Genomic DNA, 12,282 nt, shown 5'->3' on the forward strand with positions numbered 1-12,282 from the left:
TCCAACAAAGTTGCTGGGTATAAGGTCAACATACATAAATCAGTTGTATTTCTATACACTAGCAATGAACGATCTGAAAAGAAATTTTAAAACCAATGTCTTTTACAATAGCATCAAAAAGAATAAAACCCTTAAGAATAAATTTAACCCAGGAAGTACAAACCTTGTATACACAAACTATAAAACACTGCTGACAGAAATTAAAGATCTAAATAAATGGAAAGATACTGTATTCATGGATCAGAAGACTTAAATATTGTTAAGATGGCATATTCTCCCAGAGTGATCTACAGATTCAATTTAATCCTTATCAAAATTCTAATGGATTTTGTTGGGAAATTGGAAGAGCTGATTCTAAAATTCATAGCAAACTTAGGGTGATAGATGTATTCATTACCATGTTAGTGGTGATAATACACATATGTGAAAACTTAAACAGATACGAAGCATTTTACCTCAATTATATCTCAATAAAGCTGCTAAACACGAACATATTTTTTTCTTTGTGCCCTAAAATGACGGAATAACATGATAGAGAATTGACTTGAGAATCAAGACACCATTTTTATAGGAGACTCCTCTGATGTCTTGTAGTGCAGTGTTCCTGTTACTTTATCATTATGTTAAATGTTTTGAAATTTTCAAGGGAAATATGCTATTCAAATAATTTATGCTTGACTTTATTGATACGTTTGAAATTATAACTCTTTCAGTAATATATTCTGAATGTTACGCTATAATTAATAGTTGATATGCAGCTAAAGTCTTCAGTCCTTTCCTCTGTCCGAGTCACTTTGACTGATTTATTTGTGAGGCCTCATTCCCTCTGTTATCCTTTAGGTGATATGCTAATGAGGGTTGAAATGATCAAAAGTTAGGAAGAGAGCAATAAAGTAGAAGCAAAGGGGCCTGGACAGTGCCCATAGTGGGTGTGTTTTTGTGAATAATCAATGATTAACTATGGTCAGAGCAATTGTAATACTAGCAAAGTAAGCTACTTCTACCCAGCATCGAACTAGTAAGCTTTTTGAAATCTCCTTTACCATGATAAAACCAGTGTTACTTAGTGTTATTTTTCTTTATTTTTACATAAATAATCATTTAATCTAAGGCTGATACTGTATATGGTATTTTTGAGTTCTCTGCTGGACATAATGTTGTTTTTTGCTGTTTTACAGCATCTATGTAATTTACTGCTGCAAGACTCAGCAGTTATCAGAATGAGATATAAATGGTAATGACGGTGATTAACTTCCCTGCTTGTATATATTGAGGTTTTAGTATCATGCTAGGATGCTTTCATAATATTCTTGACTACAAGGAACACATGTTAATTGAACTTTTCATCTAATTTCAACTAAATTCATTTGTAGAATATCAGCTCATTTAAAGAAAAAGGAAAAGAAAAAAAAATTAGAACACTTATTTTGGAATCATAAGAAATTTATGATTATTTTAAAGTCATCTCAGAAGAAAGAAAGATTTCCACATTCCATGTTACTTTTTAATGCTTTTCTTGGATATATTATCTTATCTATCTACATTTTTCCCAAGACAAAAGATACTTCATTGTCATAACTTTGTCCTATAATATAGACAGAGCACATTGTTTCTTTTCACTGTTGTAATTTTACAGACTGACCATCTTTTCTGTTAACTTTCCCTGTCATGCCCCCTGCTTCTTGCACAACCCTGTCCAAACAGCAAGCCTATAATATCTTACATTTTAAAAAGGAAGAAAATGGCTTACACAAGTTATGAGATGAAAATTGTGTAATGTATTGGAGGAAATTAAAAAAAAACACAATGTGCTTTTTAAATTAATGTATTCTTTGGCAAAAATGTAAAATGCTAGAAGAAATTGTTTTACTTTTTAAAAAACTTATTTCCCCCAGGACCTTACATTTTTTGGTCACTAATTCTGACACTTCTTGCCACCTACCTAATTTTAATCCCCCCAAAACCATTTTCTCCTTCCTAAAAGAAAACTGATTTGTTTTATCCCTTTTCTGGTGGCTTCTGCCTCAGGGGAGACTGGCACAATCCTTTGCTCCAGGTAAGCTAATCATGGTGGTCCCTTTCTTCTTGCTGGTGAATGATTAAACTGTAGGCGTATAGTATCACTCCAGCTTAAGAAACATCACTGGCATTCTGCTTCAAAGAGAAGTATACAAATTAAACCTATTACTCTAATTTTTCTTTCTCATTTCTGGAAGTGACACATAGATTTGCCAGAATTGTCTAGTCTGAGGAAACACCTACAATTCTAAAATGAATGCAACCTGGATTGAACACTGAGTTAAAGGAAGTCTAGATTCTTCCTATGCCTGAACTTCTTGTCCGAAATTTCCTTATTGTTAAAAGTTTGAACTCTTAATCATGTTTCTTACAGCCGAATGTATCCTAACTAGTAAGCACCTACTAAATATTTTGTTAATTATAATAATAATAGTTACTCCAGGCTTTTCTTAGAATTATTCTGCTGAAAAAAGTCACTCTGATAGGTAAAGAAAAATATGAATCTACATTCCAAATATTTCTGTAAATATGTCTGTATTATTTGAATGGATTTTTGCTAAAAATTTATGGAACATCCATTTATTGGTAATAAAGTGATTACAAAACAGACACAGGTTCAATATTGTTGGCAACTAACGGGTATATAAAAAGGCAGACACAGAAAAAAGGAAAACAGTAAAAGCAAATGTATCATAGTTGTGACAGTTGCTATGAAGGAGTAGTTTAGTGTGTTTTGGGAAAGCACATAACCAGGTGCAGTGAAAAGGAGACTGAGGTAGGGCTAGACGTAATTGAGTAGATGTCTTCCAGGTAGTGGAATTGGAGAGGTATGATTGGATAATTTCAGATGGGGGGAATAGGATTCATGAAGGCCTTGCGATCAGAAGGAACATTGCATTCTCAAGAAATTTAAAACAAGTTTGCCAGGGTTTAGTTTGGTGGCAATCTGGCCACATGAAGTGATGGGGGAATCATGTCATGTGCCTTCATCTTCAAAAGCAGCAGTGTCTCACTGGATTCAGCATGCTCTTTCATGAACTCAGGTGATTCCAATCATACCCCACTCTGAGAAATGAAACAATTTAATATATTTTAATCAAAACTATCCTATAAAAGCCTATCGGGTCTAAAAAATATAAGGCAGAAGTGGTTTGATTATACCTTACCAAAAGTCAGCATATGCTTGTCTGCAGAACTGCTGCTGAGGGGGAGAGAAACTGAAACAAAGATGAATCAGGGTGAATCTGGAAATTGAACAGCTGCTCACATAAATGCACTCTTTTTCTTTTTCTTATTGATAAAACACTGCTTAATTTCTTAGGGATTGGATATATCATGTGAGTAAGCCAAGTACTTCAATTACATAATTTCCAAAATTAAATCATTTCTTAATATATTGAATATTAAACATACTAAATTTATCTTCCAATTGCTAGAACAATTTTTTTATTTCACTAGAAATGAACTTTGAATAAAATATTTAATGCCTTAATGAAAATTAGCTTAAAAAGTAATTCCGTTGAAATAAATACTGTCTTTCGACTGGACTGTTTATTCACTTCAACTAAAATGTGGTAGACACAGGTATTCTGTATGTGGGCGGTTATAAACTTGTCTTAAACATATACAAAAATATTTTTAAATGCCTGTGTGTATTTAGAAGGAAAAACATGTGAAATCAGCTGGTTTAAAAAGAAAATAGTTTTAGTGGCAGTGGCTTCAGTGGATAATTTGATGTTTCAGAGGTGATTCATTTCTGCTTGATTTCCAAGAAACCTACCCATGATCAAGATAAAACAATAGAATGTGTGAAGTCCATTGAGTGGACAGGTATTTCTAAAGGAATTCTTTGGTTTTCACATCATGAAGCTTGGAAAAGACATTTGTATATTGTCTCTCACACAGCATATTTAGGGGCATCATTTATTAGATGTACAAAGGGGGTTCAAACACAAGACACATAGTTGGGTGGGATCTTTTATGAGTCCTGTGAACCAAAAGAATCAGGTTTGAGAATGGAATGTGGTGGTAATGAATATCCCTGGAGAGTTGAATTGGGAGCATTTTTAACGCCATTAGAAGTTATCTATTCAAAATGGTTAATTTGAAGATGCAGTGTTTCTTTCAATAAGGAGAACAGTTGGAAGGGTGACCGTGACATTTTCTGAGAGGTATTTACTACGAAACATGGTATCTCAAGAATTAGTGAGAAGGATAAAATATGGTCTCTGTACTCTTGGCAGTGAGAATGAAGTCTTGAAATCTCTAAACTAAATTTTTCTGAGGTCACATCTGAGTACTCTCCAAAAAAACACTTTTTCTGTTTGATTTAAAAAACAAAACATTTGTTTCCCTGTTTCACTAATGCCTGCAATATCAAGATAATATCTGGGGAATTTTCCATTTTGTAAAGTCAGCTAAGAATTATAAGACCCCAATATATCTCTTAGAAGCACGTTATTAAAGGGCAGCTAAAATGGGTTTTTCCATTTGGGTTCCTATTACCTTATCTTTGAAAATCAGTTTAAGCAATATGAAAAACATGCTAGATGCTTTTTTTAGGAGGAGTTGAAGGTAATGGGAGAACATGAACTGATAAGAAGAGGTAATATAACTTGAAATTACTAAATTTTTAAATGAAAGTAGGAATTTATTCTGAAATATCCAATAGATAAGAGATCAAATTTATTCTTCAGCTATGAGTAGTAAATCAAACTCTGATGGAAAAATATAATGTATTCTTCTGTAAAATGATCATTTGAAATGGAGAAAGTAGCATGTCTGAAGGCATTAGTTTATTCTTAATTACGTCTGGAATGCAATTGCTTGGAAAGCTTGCAGTGATATCAGAGCAAGGATATTTTATATTGTGACAGACTGAACAACCAGCAGGAAGCTGAGCAAAACAGTGTAGAGCCAATTTTGCCACTGAACCAATGCAGAGTCTATGGGAATAATTCTTTCTTTAGAATAGTAATTCCCAGCCCAAAGTTCTGTTTCCTCTTTAAAGTGAAGAGATGTTTTAATCCTGCTCTTACCTTGTCTGATGTAATGAGAGTACAGAAGATGCTCAGGGAAATGCATCGTTGCTTAGAGAGTTTATAATTCATAGAAGAGAATGTAACAGTTGTGATTCCTCTATGAAATGCATTTGTGCAGCCATCCAACTGGAGAACTAGATGTTTTCTATATACTTATTAGAGCCATTGAAGTTAGGGTTTTAATTTGTAAATTTTAGTGATTTCATCAGAGACGAGTAGAATCACCCCAGACCTCGGGCTCCGTGAATGTGTATATGTGTATGTGTATGTATATATTTAAATTGTTTCTTTAAAATTCTGAAATCCTTTAAGTCATATGTATCTGTGTACTAAGCAGTTTAAAGATCTCAGATATTAACCAATAATAGCAAAGCTAGTAAACTTTTGAAATGGATTCAGCAGGAAATAACATTTAAAATAACCTAATTTAAATGAGGCAAGTCATTTCAAGTGAAAAATATAATGTTAACTCTCTAAAAAATGAGAATAAGAATTTACAACATGAATGGGTTTAATATTGCTTTTTAAAAATGATGTCTGAATATTTGAGTAATTTTAATTATTATGCTTAAGGAAGCATCGATATTTAGAAGATTAATATCAATGCATCATTAACAAAAGGGCATGACAGAGAAAATCAAATGCTAATAAATTTTTTAAAAGCATTAGCAATGAAATCCAAGTTCCCTAAAATTACCTAATGATATAGGTTTATTTCTTGAATACCCATTAAAATAATTATGATAGGATTGTACTTCTGAAATTTTTATTTCATTTATGTTTTAATTTAATCTCGCAAGAGCCCTTTTCTTTAAGAATATTGTTTTATTTGATTAACATATGTATATATGAAAAAGCCCACAAAGCTAAACTTTAAGTGGGTTTTACGTGTCCTATTCACTGCATATACACCACAGAAATGAGTACAACAAGAATGTGTGTTAGAGTTGTTTTTAAAGTGTAGAACTCTCCGAGTGTGTACAGTATTTTCACAAAGCTAACTCCTTCAGATGAAGGAAAAAAAAGTTGTAAGCTAGTAGTTTTTCATTAAATTTATCTTAGCTTCTTTTATCAGGCACTGGCCTTTGTTGTAGTGTTCTTGGCATCTTTTCTGTCATGAATAACCTTACACCATTTTCTATCCTATTTAATTATTCTCTCTGTCTTCAAGCATAATCAGCATTAAACCAGCTGTGCAGCCTTGAAGGAAAACCATTTCAATAATACATTGACTTTTTTTTAAAGCACAGGTGGCTATTAATTTTACTTGAAACTCTCCCTCATGACTATTGTCTGTACAAAGTTTTGGAAGCTGTTTGTATGTGCTATTAAGTAGTACTACCCCTAGAATACTCATTATACCAATGGATTCTCTCAGTGTCTGACACCGTGGCTGGCCAACTATGAATAGCCAGGAAAGACAACTTTTGAGGAGAAAGCATCCTTATTATTATGATGAACTGAATCATGGAAAATCTTTCTAGTAGCACAAGAAACAGACCAATTTCTAGAAAGAAAGAGGGAAATTTTTTTCTGCAAATCCTTTCTACTAGGATATAAGTAGTCTATCCATTAAGATGACCTGCGTTTGAAGCACCCAGTCCTGAGAGAGAGGCGTGATAATTCATTCAATCAATAGTAAAGTTAGATTGCTGGCAGAAAAGGCATTAAACACTCCCCAAAGCAGCACATTAATCATGAACATGTGGCATCTAAGTCTGAATCTTGGCCAATGATGAAGCATAGGACTTACAGTAAATGAAGTACTTGGGTTTGGGCATGAATTCTAAATATCAAATTTCACCTTGTGTGACCCATGCAGCTTTATAGAATTATGAAGTTCTAAAAAAATGATTCTATTGTTTTTAGAATCATTCTATCCCAAAGATGTCATAAAATCACTGATTATTTATGCTGGAAAGAACCTGGGTGATTCAATCCAATTCTTTTTTTTTTTTTTTTTTGAATTTTTGAATTTTATTTTATTTATTTTTTAATACAGCAGGTTCTTATTCTTTAATTAACCAATGAACAAACAAACTAGGGGAGCTCAAGTGCATTACTAAAATGCAGACCCTATTTCTTTTTGTAATTTTTAATTTTTTTCTTATCATTATCATCATTACTACTGTTATTTTGAACTTTGGATAAAGTTATATAATGTCACATATATATGATTTATTGTCACAGTATGGATCTTTATTAGTTAGCATAAATAATATTGCCTTCTGTTTATAACAAAAAAACTCTCAAATCTCTATCTCTTAACACAAAATGGGTTCATTTTTTTCCTTATAAAAAAATCCAAACATAGATATTGCTTGTCAGGTGACAATATTCATCCTGGTCATTTAGGATCCAAGGTTTGTTTAACCTCCTGGATTCACTGTGGAGCCTTGTCTTTTGCTGGATCATCTGTAACAGGCAGTATGTGTGGGGAGAAGAGTGTGGAGGATCATGCAGGGGAATTTTATTAACCAGGCCTATAAATTGGGCATATCCATTGGTCATGTAGCCATACCTGACTGCAGGAGTGGCAGAGTAGAAAATGTAATTTTGCTTTCTGCCTTGGAGTATAGTAGACGTTGTCCTTCAGATTCCCCCTTCAGGACCGAGGTGCTTATTTCTACAGCTGCTTGAAGTACTGGTAGGGGTTAACTTTCAACTAATTCTTTCTCTAAAAATTGCCCTCAGGTGAAGAGATCTGACACAGCTAGTTTTTGCCCCATCCTCAGAGGCTGCCACTTCTGAGTGGTCAATGTGGGCTGTAAAGACCTGGCCAGCTTTGCCACAGGCAGGACAACTGTGAAGGGCCCTCTCAGTTCCAGTGTTTCCTATGGGATGACCAAGGCCTTTGTGGTGAATTAACAACAGTTCAGCTGCTTCCTTTATAGAATCCTACTTCCTCTACTCCTATGCACCAAAACCCACGTGTAAATCTGCATCTCAGAGTCTGTTTTGGGGGAACTCAATCTCAGACAGGAAAGTGGCAGGAAAAGCAGTCTCTGCATAGCCCCTGACCTTTAATCAACAAATACCTGTTTTACTCTCCCCCCGACATATAGGACACACTAACCTTAAGAGACAAGCCAACATCCTATCTAGTTGTTCCATCCACCTTAAAGCTTTTCTGGTGATACTGTGTTCTCTCCATCAGGTATGGCCATAATTCTTTCTGGCCCAGACATCAATGAACTAGAAAAAAAAGGTTATCTGCCCCTAAAACATCAAATACAAGGTGATGGAGAAGGTCCAGAATGACAAAATAAAATATGGAAATTGAAAGACACAGCATCATAGATATATTTCAGTGTTTGATATCCTGCTAGACATGTTTTAAGAAGACTCACATTTGTGGTGGAGGTTGATGAGGAAAATTTCGTCATTAGACTCTGATTTTGATTTTGGGGAGAAACGTCCTCAGTCTCTCTAATCGTAGTTCTCCTAGGGCCTTAGCTTCACCATATATGTAGGGCCTTTCTTGTTATCCTCTGTGATAATATCTTATGTGAATAAAGTATGTCCTGATTGGAGTCTACACGTGCTTGCAGTTTACTTACTGGCAGGGTTTTTTAAGGCTGGAAAAGCCACAGGCATTTTTAGACAGCACTCTCATTTTCTTTTGGCTATATAATTCCTGTGAAAACTTGGTAACCTTCTGATCTATTTGAATCCAATCAGTTCCATGGGTCAATAAGAGCACCCATAGTTCTTTCCCAGACAAAGTTCTTAAATACACTTTACTTATATATTCTTGTTCAGATTCTTTTCCATTATAGGTTATTATAAGACATTAAATGTAGTTCCCTGTGCTATACAGTAGGTCCTTGTTGTTTACCTAATTTATACATAGTATTGTGTATTTGTTAATACCAAACTCTTAATTTATCTCTCCCCCACTCCTGCCATCCCCTTTGGTAGCCATAAGTTTGGTTTCTATGTCTGTGAGTCTATTTCTGTTTTGTAAATAAGTTCATTTGTATCATTTTTTAGATTCCACACATAAGTGATATCATATGATACTTGTCTTTCTCCGTCTGATTTACTTCACTTAATATGATAATCTCTACGTCCATCCATGTTGCCACAAAATGGCATTATTTCATTCCTCCTCGTGGCTGAGTAACATTCCATTGTATATATGTTCCACATCTTCTTTATCCATTCATTTGTAGGTGGGCATTTAGGTTGCCTCCTGGCTTGGCTATTGTAAACAGTGCTGCTATGAACACTGGGGTGCACGTATGTTTTCGAATTAGAGTTTTCTCTGGATATATGCCCAGAGTGGGATTGCTAGATCATATGACAACTCTATTTTTAGTTTTTTAAGGAACCTCCATACTACACTTTAGTTTTGAGTTTCCTAGCTGTCTCATTCTTTGTTTTTCTCTCTCAGCTATTTAATTTTTTTTACCTATCTAATTTTCACTGAACTTTGTTCAACTTTTTTTCCCCCATACTTAGCACTTTCTAGAAGAGAGTCTAAAACAGTTGCCTTTCCAATCCTTAATGACTTTTGATCTCTGGACATTCTCCAATTCTTCTTATACTTTGTAATATATCTTTCTAGAAACATTTTGGTAAAGGCAGCCAATAGTAACCAACACACCTTTTTATTCTGCCTTTTTCCAATCACTTTCTCTAGAGCAGCTGTCTCATTATGTATATGACTTACCTTCCAAGTTATGGCAGATAGAACTTTTGTTACAGCTCAACAGAAATCTCTATGTTTCTGTTTTCTTTTTGTCCATTCCTCAGCTATTAAACAAATGCCACACAGTTCAGTTTTTTAATGGCAGCATATCAATTACAGCTAATTTTTTGTATTATTTAGGGTAAATAATTGTTTATGGTAAGTGGATATTATAACAAACACCTCTGAATTTCAGTGTTTTAACATGATACGTTTATTTCTCACTCACATGAAGTACAATGTGGATATTTCCAGTCTTTACACAGTGCTGGACTTGGTCATCTAGGCATTTAGACTCCATTCATGTTTTGTCTTTGCTATCCTCAGGGCCTCAGAGGCTTCTGATAGCTTGTCTGCCTCTGGCTGGCAGTTAGGGAAAGGGAAGACGTGGACATTACTTGGAGGAGTTCTTAATAGGCTACATCTGGAAGTGATGTACTTCAACTCCAAGGACAATCCTTTGGCCACAACTAGGTCAGATAGTCACATCTAAGTGTAAGGGAGGCTAGGAAATGTAGTCTGGTTTCCCCAGCAGGCAGTAGAAACACCTTTCATAAACACAGAATATCTGCTACAGAGTCTAAGTGTCTGTGTATTGTCATCTATGTATTATAAAAAGCATTGTTATAAAAACTCTGTAACAAAGATCATCATGTGTCATCACTGTCATTGACAAATTTCTTGAACACCCAGAGATAATCATTTTATTCCTCAGCAACAATATTCTTATACTGTAAAATAAGATATGCAACATATTAGGAAAGTTATATCATGTTAAAAAATTCTTCTGGGACAACTACTGTAACTTTATCAATTGGTTAAGGACAGGGACAAGCAATGTACTCTATCCAAACAAAATGACTTTTGCAAAAAACTGTTAACTCCCACAGTATATAGATATGCAAAACCAAATTTCACTTTGTTTCCATTCTCCTGAAATGCATCCTCTAATTACATTTAATAGTCCCTAAGTAAATGCCATGTAAACTAGAGTCGTCTTTAAAGGAGAGAAGCAATCACATAGTCACACTGTAATGATGGGGTATTTACATGGCAATTACCAAGCCATTATATTGTCTTTCCTTTAATTTTGTCAACTCCATCTCCTAATCTTGTTCAGGCAAAATGGTTGAGCTAGATAACTTTTAACTACCAAAGTATATATTTCTTAAAGCAGTTGTCCTTGGCATTTTTGTAATTATTCAGTTGGTTGTTTTCTATTTGACATCCTTTTTAATAATTTGGGAAAAGAACATTTTAGACATCCATTATGCAATTATGCAAATCTATCAAACTGGTCGTTTAAAAAATATCCTGATCATAATAATTAATCACCTTCACTATTGAAAATTAAATATTAAATTATATATAAAGAGTATAAGAGAAAATTCCAAAATACAAACTTGTATAAAAGTAAAGATTAAATTATAAAAAATCCTTTCAGTTATGTGTATGAGTGACATATTGCTTTTAAACTAAATTTTTAATTGAAATATGATGTGTATATAAAAATGTACAGTTTATAATTTTATAACTTGAGTAATTTCCATAAATTGAACTTACTCCTGTGCTATTTCCTCACATCATGAATAGAGCATTACGAACATCACAGAAACCCTTTTCATGTCCTATTCCAATCATCATCCTAAAGTTAACTTCTATCCTGATTCTATTGCTATAGATTAGTTTTACCTATTTCAAAATTGTAGAAAATTAGAATTATACAAACTGTAATATAGTGGATTCTGGGTTATGCTATCCAAATCTCCCTTCTAGACTAAAGCTTTTACTGTCATGGCTCTCAAGAATATCTGCTGCTGACAGTTCACATATGTGTTCCTCTCAGAGAATTGTCCTTGGAGGAAAGAAGCTGCATCACCCAAGATTATACATTCTCCAGGAAGGCAACATACATCTAATATCACATGGGGTACAATAACCAAGCCCCCTTACCTCAATTTGGGACCAATATAAAAGGCCATCTCAGCTCCAGAGTTCTCAATGGAATCATCACAGATTTCTGTTGCAACATATTGCAGTAGAACATCTTCCTATACTCAGACTAATTTCTCTCAATCCCTTCAAATATTGTTTCTGAGATCATCCTCCAAGAAACTTCTTTCTCTACCTCAGAGACCATTCCAGAGAACACATCTAAGAGAGTTGGTAAAGGGAGTGTTTGCAAGAAGAAGTCTCTAAATTGAGTTTTTGAAACAATTATCTGCTGTCAGGCTGACAGTGAGAGCCATTATTGAAAGTAGGTGGAATGCTGATAACTCCTGGTATACACTGATAGTGTAATTAATTGTCAAAACTCCCATCAGTGGTGAATGGGATAGGAGAGAATGCACTAGTCATTCAGTGCCTGGTGTGTTAGACAAGTATGGGAGAAGGACTAATTTAGAGTACTGTGGAATCGAACTGCTATTGCTGGGTAATCTCATGGCATTGAAGACAGACAATGAAAGTCTGAGTTTGATTAATCACCAATTAAGGGTAAAATTGAAAGCCAGAGGGCCTCTTTGGCAG

The sequence above is a fragment of the Phocoena sinus genome, chromosome 2 (assembly GCF_008692025.1).
Source record: "Phocoena sinus isolate mPhoSin1 chromosome 2, mPhoSin1.pri, whole genome shotgun sequence".
In the NCBI taxonomy this organism is placed as follows: domain Eukaryota; kingdom Metazoa; phylum Chordata; class Mammalia; order Artiodactyla; family Phocoenidae; genus Phocoena; species Phocoena sinus.